Here is a 14,185-nt window from a genome sequence, read left to right on the forward strand (position 1 = left end):
GAGTGCATTCTGACGAAGAAGACCAAAGGTAATCAAACTTTTCTAATAGTAAATCGGAGTTTGGTCGGGGCTAAACTTGGTGGGTGTCAAAATAGCTAGCCGTGATGGCTGGGCTATCTACTCAGAATATTGCAAAATGTGCTTTCACCGAAAAGCTATTTTAAAATCGGACATAGCGAGTGCATAGAGGAGTTCTGTATCTATAATTCTTTAAATAATTGTTATGTTTTTTGTGAACGTTTATCGTGAGTAATTTAGTAAATTCACCGGAAGTTTGCGGGGGTAATGCTAGTTCTGAACGTCACATGCTAATGTAAAAAGCTGGTTTTTGATATAAATATGAACTTGATTGAACAAAACATGCATGTATTGTATAACATAATGTCCTAGGCGTGTCATCTGATGAAGATCATCAAAGGTTAGTGCTGCATTTAGCTGTGGTTTAGTTTTTTGTGACATTATATGCTAGCTTGAAAAATGGGTGTCTGATTATTTCTGGCTGGGTACTCTGCTGACATAATCTAATGTTTTGCTTTCGCTGTAAAGCCTTTTTGAAATCGGACAGTGTGGTTAGATAAAGGATAGTCTTGTCTTTAAAATGCTGTAAAATAGTCATATGTTTGAAAAATGGAAGTTTTTGTATTTTTGAGGAATTTGTCATTCGCGCCACGCCTATCATTGGATATTGGAGCAGGTGTTCCGCTACCTTCTCCCTTACCTCACCTCGCTCATCAACTCATCCTTGGCCGCTGGCTATGTCCCTTCCGTCTTCAAGAGAGCGAGAGTTGCACCCCTTCTCAAAAAACCTACACTCAATCCCTCCGATGTCAACAACTACAGACCAGTATCCCTTCTTTCTTTTCTCTCCAAAATTCTTGAACGTGCCGTCTTTGGCCAGCTCTCCTGCTATCTCTCTCAGAATGACCTTCTCGATCCAAATCAGTCAGGTTTCAAGGCTGGTCATTCAACTGAGACTGCTCTTCTCTGTGTCACGGAGGCTCTCCGCACTGCTAAAGCTAACTCTCTCTCCTCTGCTCTCATCCTTCTAGACCTATCTGCTGCCTTTGATACTGTGAACCATCAGATCCTCCTCTCCACCCTCTCTGAGTTGGGTATCTCCAGCGCGGCTCACTCTTGGATTGCGTCCTACCTGACAGGTCGCTCCTACCAGGTGGCGTGGCGAGAATCCGTCTCCGCACCATGTGCTCTCACCACTGGTGTCCCCCAGGGCTCAGTTCTAGGCCCTCTCCTATTCTCGCTATACACCAAGTCACTTGGCTCTGTCATATCCTCACATGGTCTCTCCTATCATTGCTACGCAGACGACACACAATTAATCTTCTCCTTTCCCCTTTCTGATAACCAGGTGGCGAATCGCTTCTCTGCATGTCTGGCAGACATATCAGTGTGGATGACGGATCACCACCTCAACCTGAACCTCGGCAAGACGGAGCTGCTCTTCCTCCCGGAGAAGGACTGCCCTTTCCATGATCTCGCCATCACGGTGGACAACTCCATTGTGTCCTCCTCCCAGAGTGCTAAGAGCCTCGGCGTGACCCTGGACAACACCCTGTCATTCTCCGCTAACATCAAGGCGGTGACCCGATCCTGTAGGTTCATGCTATACAACATTCGCAGAGTACGACCCTGCCTTACACAGGAAGCGGCGCAGGTCCTAATCCAGGCACTTGTCATCTCCCGTCTGCATTACTGCAACTCCCTGTTGGCGGGGCTCCCTGCCTGTGCCATTAAACCCCTACAACTCATCCAGAACACCGCAGCCCGTCTGGTGTTCAACCTTCCCAAGTTATCTCACGTCACCCCGCTCCTCCGCACACTCCACTGGCTTCCAGTTGAAGCTCGCATCTGCTATAAGACCATGGTGCTTGCCTACGGAGCTGTGAGGGGAACGGCACCTCCGTACCTTCAGGCTCTGATCAGGCCCTACACCCAAACAAGGGCACTGCGTTCATCCACCTCTGGCCTGCTGGTCCCCCTACCGCTGTGGAAGCACAGTTCCCGCTCAGCCCAGTCAAAACTGTTCGCTGCTCTGGCACCCCAATGGTGGAACAAGCTCCCTCACGATGCCAGGACAGCGGAGTCAATCACCACCTTCCGTAGACACCTGAAACCCCACCTCTTTAAGGAATACCTGGGATAGGATATAGTAATCCTTCTAACCCCTCCCCCCCAAAAAGAAATATATAGATAAACTATTGTAAAGTGGTTGTTCCACTGGATATCATAAGGTGAATGCACCAATTTGTAAGTCGCTCTGGATAAGAGTGTCTGCTAAATGACGTAAATGTAAATGTAATAATCCTTCATATGCTAAGGAAAATCCTTTTTATAGTCCAAATCTGTGACTTAGATACTGTTGGCTTAATGTGTCGTATCTTATTAGCTATCAGCATTTTACTTTTTAGACCTAACTTATATCAAAAAAGTTCAACTCCAACCAATTCCAGTAAAACATATTTTTGATTCTACCCCTGAGGATTTCTAGCCTGGTTAAACCAACCTGATAGCTGCGTGAACACTGATCAATCTGGTTCCACCAGGATAAGGGAGTTTTGTTGGAGTGAAAAACTTTTACACTTTTGTCATGTGAGAATGTAAACAGCCAAATGAATTTTCTGGGCAAGTGACCATAATCTTCGGGTAAGTAAAACACTGTTCCTGATCTGCCAGATTGACAAGTGGCTTTGAGAATTGAAATGTGAATTCCTGAACAAGCGTACGGTACAACTAGACATAATTTGCCTGTCCAGAGTCCACTAACATAGGTCAGTAACACACTAAAACTTGCATCTGTTGTGAGTGTCCAGGGCTGTAAGAGAAAGGTCTATTGGTTGTGGCCCAGTTGTTGGTATACAGGGCAGAGGTTTCTGAGGTAGCTCCTCACTCTACCATTGCTTGCTGAAGACTGGGAGGAGGATCAGAGACCCTAGATGACCTGCCTGTGATTGGCTGACTCCACGTGTGGTAACGGCCCCTGGCAACAAGAAACCACTGGGTTTGGCTAGTGCCTGATGTAAGGAAAGATAGTTTCAAACCCCTCTGTGTGCTAGGCTCCAGCGGGGGAGGAGCGCCTTCTGCAGGAGTTAGAAGTCACAGAGTGTTTTGTGAGTGTGTCCCAGGGCCAGAGAGGGTGACTGTGATGGGGTTCTCTACAGTACGGCTGAGTAATGACATGTTTTTAACTAGTCGACTGATGATTCTTTACAGATACTATAAAGCTCACTTGTCACTTGGCAGGTGCCTTCTAAGAACTGTAGTTGAATAAGCTGGGACATAAAGTCTCTTCCATTTAATTAGCTTATTGTACAGTAGGAATGCTCTTTGGGTTTTATTCAGTCAGAAAACATTATTGTGGAACAGCAAGGATGACTTACAGAGGGTTGGACCTCTGAATATAATACTTTTTAGTTTTAATTTTAAGTTAATGATCTGGGTAGCTGCTGAATGTAAGAATTGAGATGACAAAGTTACCTGTTTGTATAAAAAAAGAAAAAATAAGCTATTTATTGTAAACAATCTTGGCAACCCGACAGGTAGACAGTACGGCAATTTCACGTGACGTAGCAAATAAAAAAAAAGTTATCTGAAACAATTGTGAATAGTGTTTCTCAATCCTGGTCCTGGGGACCAAAAGGGGTACACATTTTGTTTTTTTTTGCCTTGGCATTACACAGCTGATTGAAATATCAACGCTTGATGATAAGTTGATCAGCTCTGGGCAATCAGTGACTGGCAGACACTTCAGTGAGGCTTGAATGTAGCCCCTTGGGTCTGACGGGACTTCCTGTGTTTGGGTTGTTAAATCCTTCGTTTTGTTTCCCCCCCCCCCAAAAAAGTTATTTTGAATATGTTTATTTTTGTCACCAACCATTGTGAAAATAACTAAACATAACTAAACTACTAATCAGGAACTGGCCCTGGATCCAGAGTTTGCTATCTCCTGGGGCACATGCATTCAACACCTGATCTGCATACTTTTACTTCTCACATAAATACACACATTCAATCAGGATACAGATTATTTAACCAGACCTATAGGACCCCTGGACACTGCGACTATAAAGTTAGCAGTAGGCTGGCTCGGTGGTTTCCTAACAATATTTACAGATTCATTGGGTAACATGGGTGATAGTCCGTTTTTTTATACAAATGTGAGTAATGGTGTATATATATCATTGGATTTCTTGATACACTGCAAATGAATTTAAATTCAAATATAATAATAATAACATGTTCATTTAGTAGACACTTTTTTCGTATGTTTTTGATCCATTTAGCCAGTAATAAGAGTTACAAAAGAGTAAAGTAATTCAAAAAAAGTTAAAAACAGCAAGTTATGTGGCCCATCCAGGAATCAAATTCACAACCTTGGTGTTACAACAAGTCTTGTTGTAACCTTGGTGTTACAACAGTCTTACTAACTAAGCCTTGAAAATAAATGTACCCAGAAAAAATACTTACATAAACATGACTTTATAATTTGGTAGATTTTTCATAGTCATAATCATCCACTTTGCAGCCTTTTTCTATCTTCATGGCGATAGTCACATTTCTACAGGAAAAAGGAGATATCAATGACACCAAGCTTCAAAAGACAACAAAGAGTTATACATCCTTAAACAACTTCTTTGTAACTTATTTTGATTATTCCATCTGCCTCATATATGAACTGTAACGCCCTGGCCATAGAGAGGGGTTTTTGTTCTTTATTTTGGTTAGGCCATTGTGTTTCATTGGGTGGGTGTTCTATGTTCATCTTTCTATGTTTTTGTATTTCTTTGTTTTGGGCCGTGTGTGGCTCCCAATCAAGCACAGCTGTAGTTCGTTGTTGCTGATTGGGAGTCACACATAAGGAGCCTGTTTTTCCTTTGGGTTTTGTGGGGGATTGTTTCTGTTTAGTGTCTTGCACCTGACCGTACTGTTTGGCTGTCGGTTTTCTTATTTTGTTGTATCGTGTTCATTCTTAAATTAAAACTCAAGATGAACACTAACTCCGCTGCACCTTGGTCTACTTCCACAGACAGCCGTTACATGAACGAATACCCTCTTACAGGGGCGAAAATCTGATATCAACTTTGGAGGGGACAATTATATGAAATTTTCTCATGAGCAATTCCTGAGGGGGACACCAAAAGTAGTGCTGTAACACATAGCCTACATTGTAATATGGTAAATGTATATTGAGGAACCAAAGAAATAAGGTGTTTGCCGTACTCCTAACTACCGGTACCCAAAACTACACAACTAATCACAATAGCAATACCATTGCCTTTAACAAATCTTAGTTCAGTCACCAGTTTAAGTTGAGAGTGGGGGTATCCATGGCATTTTCCAATTATGTTCCTATTTTACAAGTCAAAAAAATTGAGAACCTTTCATAATGTTGCCAAACAAAGACTCAACAAACTTACCTGAGACTCCCTGTCTCTGCCAGTCTGTCCCTGCATATCTGTCCCCAACTCTGCTATCTGTGTGCCATCTGTTGCCTGCTCTGCCTAATGACATCATTGTGAAACATTTCCATTAGAATTTCATTTCTTTCTTATGAACATTTTATCAACTAGTCTTTGAGATATTAGGCTACTAGGGTTCTTACTTTGCGTTTTGGTGTACTGAAAAATACTCTGATGTCGGTCTTTTATTTTTCTGCCATTTTTCTACCTGGCTGGCTGGCTGGCTGGCTACACACACACACACAGTGTGTAGGTTATTTACAGTAGGAGATGGGCTTCTATCATCTTATCTTTTATCATTCTATTTGGGCTTCGATCTAAAATGTAGCTAGCAAATGTGAAACGGATTAAAATGACAAGAGTTGACAGCTGTATGAGTTCACCATTTACACAACATATGCTGCAACCTTTTGTAATTTTAATAGTTTGTTTCATATTGGCTGGCTTCCAACAATAGCTGAATTTGCAAAGCTCGCGAGCACCAATTCCATTTCAGTGGTGTTTGCTATAATCTTTGCTACCCGGGTTAAATAAAGGTGAAATAAAATAAATAAATAAAAGTTCCCCTGCGACAATTTAGCTTTTGCAACGAGAACATTAAATATATTTAAGACAATGGTAGAAGAGAGTGTAGTTCTGTTCAGTTTGGACTCCAGTTTATCACTAACCTCATCACAGGGACTTTGAAGCACTAACTTACATCATCTGCATGCTGATCTTGGAATAAATTGACGATAGCAAAGATTCCATCTTTGACTAGGCCACATAAATGGAATAGGTACTAGCTAGCTTAATAGTTAATATTTGCGCGCTAGCTCTGCATATTCAGCTAGTGTGTGTGCGCGATTGACTGGATTAACCTCACGTCAGTTACGTTCATTGAGTGCCTTTCAGACAGTGGATACGACCCCTCTGTTACCTAGCAAGCTAAGGAACTGGCAGTGGATCAAACCATTGTGAGGCAAAGGGTGGGGGGGGTTGCAATCTTTTGAAACTTAAAAACGCGCTATTAAGTGTCTATAATCAGCACAATTGCTTTCATTGCGTATTATTAATATTATTTAAATTACATAGTTATGTTTCAGTGATATATTGGGGGGGGACAAATCATATTTTTCCCAGGATGGGGGGGTCGTGTCCCGCCCGTCCCCCCCGGGATTTCCGCCCCTGCCCTCTTATAGTTCCACAGCATTCCTACAAATGCAAAAACGATCTGCCAAGTCTTATGTATGTGCATCTTCCCTCACATATCCTCTGGTACCACCTACCTCTTCCCCTCGGCCTCATCTGTAGAGTCAGGTAGTTCTGTCCTCCTGGTCTCAGGAAGCAGAAAGAGCAGAGCCCCACCAACCAATGACAGGCTGCTGAACACAATAGTGGGGATAGACCAATGGTATGTGGCCAATATGTTGAGCATTGGAGACAGAATTCCAGCAATTCTGACTGCTATTGAACCCAAGCCTGTGGCCGTTTGTCTGAATGAATAAAGGAAGAAAGGATGTGATACGTTAAAGGTTATTAAACAATGTAAAATAAGTTATATTTATGGGCCATATATGTACATACGATAAATATATTTACACACACAAAAACACACACACACACACACACACATATATGTGTATGCATTAGGAACGTATTCCGACCCCTTAACGTTTTCCACATGTTGTTACGTTACAGCCTTCTTCTAAAATTGATTAAACCGTTTCTCCCCTCATCAATTTGCACACAATACCCCGTAATGAAAAAGGAAAAACAAGGTTTTTACAAAAAATAATTAGAAAATATCACATTTACATAAGTATTCAGACTCTTTACTCAGTACTTTGGCAGAGATTACAGCCTTGAGTCTTCTTGGGTATGACGCTAAAAGCTAGGCACACCTGTATTTGGGGAGATTCTCCCATTCTTTTCTGCAAATCCTCTCAAGGTCTGTCAGGTAGTATGGGGAAAGTCGCTGCACAGCTATTTTCAGGTTTCTCCAGAGATGTTCGATAGGGTTCAAGTCCGGGCTCTGGCTGGGCCACTCAAGGACATTCAGAGACTTGTAACGAAGCCACTCCTGCATTGTCTTGGCTGTGTGCTTAGGATCATTGTCCTGTTGGAAGGTGAACCGTTGCCCCAGTCTGAGGTCCTATGCGCTATGGAACATGTTTTCATCAAGGACCTCTCTGTACTTTCCTCCGTTCATCTTTACCTCGATCCTTACTGGTCTCCCAGTCCCTGCCGCTGAAAAACATCCCCACAGCATGATGCTGCCACCACCATGCTTCACTTTAGGGATGGTATTGGCCAGGTGATGAGCGTTGCCTGGTTTCCTCCAGACATGATGCTTGGCATTCAGGCCAAAGAGGTCAATCCTGGTTTCAACAGATCAATGAATCTTGTATCTCATGGTCTGAGAGTCCTTTATGTGCCTTTTGGCAAACTCCAAGTGGGCTGTCATGTGCCTTTTACTGAGGAGTGGCTTCCATCTGGCCACTCTACCATAAACGCCTGATTGGTAGACTGCTGCAGAGATGGTTATCCTTCTGGAAGGTTCTCCCATCTCCACAGAGGAACTCTGGAGCTCTGTCCGAGTGACCAACGGGTTATTGGTCAACTCCCTGACCAAGGCCCTTCTCCCCCTATTGCTCAGTTTGGCCGGGCTGCCAGCTTTAGGAAGAGTGTTGGTGGTTCCAAACTTCTTCCATTTAAGAATGATGGAAACCACTGTGCTCATGGGGACCTTCAATGCTGCATACATTTTTTGGTACCCTTCCCCAGATCTGTGCCTCAACACAATCCTGTCTTGAAGTTCTACAGATAATTCTTTCGACCTCAGGGCTTGGTTTTTGCACTGTCGGCCTTATATAGACTGGTGTGTGCCTTTTCAAATCATGTCCAATCAATTGAATTTACCACAGGTGGACTCCAGTCCAGATGTAGAAACATCTCAAGGATGAACAATGGAAACAGGATGCACCTGAGCTCAATTTCGAGTCTCATTGCAAAGGATCTGAATACTTATATAAATATGATATATATATATTACATTTTTTGCTTTGTCATTATTGAGTATTGTGTGTAGATTGATGATTGATCTTTTTTTAAATCAAGTTTAGAGTAAGGCTGACCCCTTCACAAAAAAAGTGAAGTGGTCTGTATACATGTATATAGAAATATATAGTTCTTACCTAACAGAGGTGGGAAACAGCTCCTGAACATAGACGTTGCATATGGATCCAGCATTGTTCATGAAAAACCGCCCAGCAGTAGCAAGAGCAGTAATAGCAACGGCGTTGTCTAAAATAGAGTTAACATACTGCACATCAACATGTTTTCTCATCTCTGTATGATCAGTCCACTGCCTCTGTAGAATTTTTATGTACAGTACCAGTCAAAAGTTTGGATACACCTACTCATACCAGGATATTTCTTTATTTTTACCATTTTCTACATAGTAGAATAATTTTATAGTGAAGACAAAAACTATGAAATAACACATATGGAATCATGTAGTAAAAAGTGTTAAACAAATCAAAATATATTTTATATTTGAGATTCTTTAAAGTAGCCACCCTTTGCCTTGATGACAGCTTTTCACACTCTTGGCATTCTCTCAACTAGCTTCATGAGGTAGTCACCTGTAGTGTCACATGGAGTGTGCAAATATGTCATCAAGGCAAAGGGTGGCTACTTTGAAGAAACTAAAATCTAAAATGTATTTTGATTTGTTTAACATTTTTGGGGGGTTACTACATGATTCCATATGTGTTATTTCATAGTGTTGATGTCTTCACTATTATTCTACAATTTAGTGTCATGACTCTCTCTCCTTGGTGAGGATTAACCTCTCTTGGGTATGTGGGACGTGACCGTCCCACCTGCGGGACACACTATTCAACAGCCAGTGAAATAGCAGGGCGCCAAATTCAAAACGACAAAAATCTCATAATTAAAATTTCTCAAACATACAACTATTATATCCCATTTTAAAGATAAGATTCTCATTAATCCAACCACATTGTCCGATTTCAAAAAGGCTTTACGGCGAAAACATAATATTAGATTATGTTAGGACTGCATATAAACAAGAAAAACCACACAGCCATTTCCAAGCAAGAAGAGGCGTCACAAAAGCCAGAAATACAGCTAAAATTAATCCCTAACCTTTGATGATCTTCATCAGATGGCACTCATAGGACTTCACGTTACACAATACATGTATGTTTTGCTCGATCAAGTTCATATTTATATCCAAAAACCCATTTTACATTGGCGCGTGATGTTCAGAAAATGTATTGCCCCCAAAATAGCCGGTGAATGAGCACATCAATTTACAAAAATACTCATCATAAACGTTGATAAACTTTACAACAGTTATTGAAAGAATTATAGATACACTTCTCCTTAAAACCTTGTGGATAGGGGGCAGTATTTTCACGACCGGATAAAAAAAGTACCCGATTTAATCTGGTTACTACTCTTGCCCAGAAACTAGAATATGCATATAATTAGTAGATTTGTATAGAAAACACTCTAAAGTTTCTAAAACTGTTTGAATGGTGTCTGTGAGTATAACAGAACTCATATGGCAGAAAAAAACCTGAGAAGATTCCAGGCAGGAAGTGGCCTGTCTGACAATTTGTAGTCCTTCTGTTGCATCTCTATCAAAATTACAGCATCTGTGCTGTTACGTGACACTTTCTAAGGCTTCCATTGGCTCTCTAAAGCCTTTAGAAAGCGGAATGACGCGTCTCCTGTCTCTGGGCAAAGTACAGCAGCAGAGTTTGTAAGTGGACTGCCTGGGGACAGTGCGCGTTCACGAGACCTCACCATTTTTTTTCTTTCACTCTTTGAATGAATACAACGTTGCCCGGTTTGAATATTATCGCTATTTTATGAGAAAAATAGCATAAAAATTGATTTTAAACAGCGTTTGACATGCTTCGAAGTACGGTAATGGAATATTTTGAATTTTTTTGTTCACGAAATGCGCTCGCGCGTTACACTTTGGATAGTGACCTGAACGCACGAACAAAACAGAGGTATTTGGATATAAATATGGATTTTTTGAAACCAAAACAACATTTGTTGTTGAAGTAGAGGTCCTGGTAGTGCAATCTGTTGAAGAACAGCAAAGGTAATCCAATTTTTCTTATAGTAAATCTGAGTTTGGTGAAGGCCAAACTTGGTGGGTGTCAAATTAGCTAGCCGTGATGGCCGGGCTATCTACTCAGAATATTGCAAAATGTGCTTTCGCCGAAAAGCTATTTTAAAATCTGACACCGCGATTTCATAAAGGAGTTCTGTATCTATAATTCTTAAAATAATTATGTATTTTGTGAACGTTAATCATGAGTAATTTAGTAAATTCACCGGAAGATTGCGGTGTGTATGCTAGTTGCTAGTTCTGAACATCACATGCTAATGTAAAAATCTGTTTTTTGACATAAATATGAACTTGATTGAACAAAACATGCATGTATTGTATAACATAATGTCCTAGGAGTGTCATCTGATGAAGATCAAAGGTTAGTGCTGCATTTAGCTGTGCTTTTGGTTTTTGTGACATATGCCTGCTTGAAAAATGGCTGTGAGGTTATTTCTGACTATGTACTCTCCTAACATAATGTAATGTTTTGCTTTCGCTGTAAAGCCTTTTTGAAATCGGACAGTGTGGTTAGATTAACGAGAGTCTTATCTTTCAAATGGTGTAAAATAGTCCTATGTTTGAGAAGTTTGAATTATGACATTTTGTGGTTTTAAATTTGGTGCTCTGATGTGTCAGTGGCTGTTGAATAGTGCGGGACGATTTCGTCCCACCTACCCTAGAGAGGTTTTAATCATTATTACCTCATCAGTCTCATTCTGAACAGTCACTTATTAATCATTATTACCTCATCAGTCTCATTCTGAACAGTCACTTATTAAGAGGTCAATCAAACTCGAGTAAAACAATGGAATTGCCATGGAAACGCATGGGGAAAAGGGCCGTGAGAGAAAGATCATGAGTTGCCTCATTGCCCACCAGCAAAATGTGCTTACATTTAGGCTATTGTTTATATGTACATTTCACACTATGTTGAGATAAAAATCAGAGTATAATTCTTGTACGCATGTCAACCCCAACACATGTTCATGTCATCATTACCAACCAACTGTATTACAGTTAAAAACGACTTTGACTTCCACCACTGATTTCTGAATGCTAGCTATGCTAACCAGCTTATGCGAACGGGAGTTAGCATTTAGCGGTCACTTCTTCTAAAGCTGAAAAGGGACAACTTCTATATGTTATGCAGCGAAAACAGCCAAATAAGGCATGTGATATCAGAAATTGTGTAATCTAATTATTGTCAACCTAAAATATTGCCATATAATTATAAATACAGTTTATACAAGTTGTATGCCAATTGTCTGCATAAATAGCCTCTCAAATATATACATATAAACAGACCATAAATGTCTAAATGTTTGTTTTCTTGGAAAGTTATGAGTGTTATTAAATGATACAATATCAGTACTTGTTGCATTGAAAACTTGTCTGCGTCCAATCATCAACTGATTTCAGCCAGTGTATGGCGGTGGATTGACTGCATTGTTCGAATGGAATGTTGGCATATTGGCAGTTAATTTGAAAAATGTATGTGTTATTTCCTCTACAACTGTCTGGCTAGCTAGCTAGCTAACAAGTGCAGATAAATTCTTCAAATTCAGGATTTTACACCATCTTACCACAGCACTGTCAAGCAATGGTTGGCCAGCTCCCTGACCTTTATACCAATTCCTAATTCATGCACGTTACCTTCTCTAGAATAGTGTCTGGAACTGTGCGTTTGTTGATGGCTGCTACCCTGAGTATCAACTTCTTAGCTTCCTCTGTTTTCCCCTGATCCAATAACCACCTGGCTGATTCAGGAATAAACCTGGAAACACAGAACAGGCAGACAATTTTACAATTATAATTAATATTGATAATCATTATTATTCAGTTTGGGTGCTGTAATGCTCGTAAGAATTGTATCAATTTGTGGTGCTTCCGCTTGGCTTTGTAATGTCCCTAAGGTCTTCATCAGTTTTAATAGTTTCTGTTGTGGGATGTGTATTGCCTCTATGGATTAAAACGATCAGTTTTAATATTGGTTAAAGACGACACGTGTACACACCATATGTATACGGCGACCACTGCAATTGGTGCAACCATGACAAACTGAGCAAGTCTCCAGTCTCGGATGAAGAAGATCATGCCAGCAAGGATGCACTGGCCAACTCCACTGAACATCTGACTCAAACAAGATGCAAAAGAACGTCTTGTCACTCCGACCCATTCAGTTGCTGTGTGGAAGGAACATGTAATAATGTTAAACAACTTAATATGACCGGTTGACTGACAAATCATTGGCTGAGTTCTGTTATCTCATGTTCTTTTTTTAAAATTTATTACAGAGCATAGTCTATTTGAAATGGACATCACTTTACCTAATACAATGCAGTTGATTCAAAATCCACCAAATGCGACCCCTACTAAAAACTGGGATGCCATATACAAATAAAAGTTTGGAGACAAGCCTACCGTTACAGTAAAAATTAGCATAATAACCATGGGTATCTGAGTTGCTCGTTGGCGACCAAATCTGGAAGAGAAAAAGTGAGAAAACTGTGTTGGTTAAAACTGTTTGAAACCTCTTTTGAAGTTTTGATAAATGTTCCTCTTGATTTACTTGTTTATGTTTTGTGGTGTTTTTTGTACAAAGAGAAAGAAAGAAACCAAGAAGTATAGGACATGTTATTCACAACTTCAAGTGTGCTTACGATTCAGCAAAAGGTCCAAACAAGAGTGAACCAAGAAGAATGCCAGCCATGAACACAGTTTGTGCAAGTCCGACAACATTAGCTTTGCCACAGACAAGATCAAACTGCAAGAAAATAAAATCAGATAACATACAAGCTCATTAATGACATGACAATATACAGTCTTATGTTTAGTAAAAAAACATCCAACACTCATCTAGTCCTACTTACATCAGTGACTATGGTGGCTTCATACACTATATTGTTGTACACCCATCCATTCTGGCAGTCAGTGGTCTGATTGAGTCCATGCTCCCTGATGGTGTCAATGTCCCAGTCTACAGGGGTAAACATCAGGCACCTACTGAAGGTTCCATCCTCCTGCCGGGGCACGGTCAGATTCAGCTGTTCCTCACTGCTCAGATTGGAACCAGCTCTAAGTATCCAGTCAGTGTTACAGTGGCGCTCAGGGTCTGACTGGATGAAAATCAAACTGGCCAGGTGGAAAGGCTGGACAAGATTCAGGAAGCATAGTCCAAATAGTATGAGCTTCTGGAATAATCCAAAGTCTCCAATGGTCCTCAGGATCTCGTCAAAATCAGCCATGTTCAAGAATTAAAGCAATTCTCTACTTGAGGAGCTCCAGAAAGAAGATGCTTCGTCACAGAGAAGCCTTTATGCAAGATAAATTTATGTTTAACTTTACTTTCCCACAGTCATTCAGCAAGCATGATTCAGCAAGTGTAGAAACAGGATTTTTTAAAGAAGAACAGTTAGAAGGAATATAACCATTCTGCACAGTCTGTTCCCTAGTTATACAACTTTTTTTTTTAAATATCTAAATATTTTGCCCCAAAATATTTTAGTTGCACTATAATACCGCTTAGGAGTTTCAAAATGATGCAAGCAGATCAACATTGTACAATTTATCACAG

The sequence above is a fragment of the Salmo salar genome, chromosome ssa14 (genome assembly GCF_905237065.1).
Source record: "Salmo salar chromosome ssa14, Ssal_v3.1, whole genome shotgun sequence".
Classification (NCBI taxonomy): Eukaryota; Metazoa; Chordata; class Actinopteri; order Salmoniformes; family Salmonidae; genus Salmo; species Salmo salar.